General features: G+C 42.5%; 1 non-coding gene across 1 annotated transcript; it reads right to left on the reverse strand.

Moving 5' to 3' along the window:
• Positions 1-346: 346 nt before the first annotated feature.
• On the reverse strand, positions 347-453 carry LOC112087416. Its single transcript, XR_002900098.1, has one exon. It is a non-coding gene; the product is annotated as a small nucleolar RNA R71 (small nucleolar RNA).
• Positions 454-671: the final 218 nt, after the last annotated feature.

Consider the following 671-nt stretch of genomic DNA (forward strand, 5'->3'; position numbering starts at 1 on the left):
TGGTGACGAGGCCAATACTCAGGGTCAGAGACATGGGATTCAAGCTCCTACACCTGAAAACCATTTTGAGATCAAATCTGGCTTGATCAACATGGTGCAATCAAACAAGTTCCATGGCTTGGCATTAGTAGACCCATTAGATCACATTGACAACTTTGATAGAGTTTCTGATCTAACTAAGATGAATGGAGTGAGTGTGGACAGTTTCAAGTTGAGGCTATTCCCTTTTTCTCTAGGAGGCAAAGCTCATCAGTGGGAAAAGTCTCTACCTCAAGGATCAGTCACAACATGGGAGCAATGCAAAAGAGCATTTCTAACCAAGTTCTTCTCTTCATCAAGAACAGCAAGGTTAAGAAATGAAATCTCAAGTTTCATTCAGAAGAACCATGAATCCTTTTGTGAGGCTTGGGAAAGATTTAGAGGGTATACCATGCAATGCACTCACCATGGATTCTCAGATGCTCAGCTGCTAAGTACCTTCTACAGAGGTGCTTTACCAAAGGTCAGAGTTCTCTTGGACACAGCTTCAAATGGTAATTTCATGACCAAGGAAGTCAATGATACCATGACCCTTGTGGAGAATGTAGCTCAGAGTGATGAGCTTTATGGATCAGACTTTGACAAGAGTTCAAGAGGTGCTGTGAGTGCTGAAGAGGAAAGGACAAGGAAAG

The sequence above is a fragment of the Eutrema salsugineum genome, unplaced genomic scaffold, assembly GCF_000478725.1.
Source record: "Eutrema salsugineum unplaced genomic scaffold, Eutsalg1_0 scaffold_18, whole genome shotgun sequence".
Classification (NCBI taxonomy): Eukaryota; Viridiplantae; Streptophyta; class Magnoliopsida; order Brassicales; family Brassicaceae; genus Eutrema; species Eutrema salsugineum.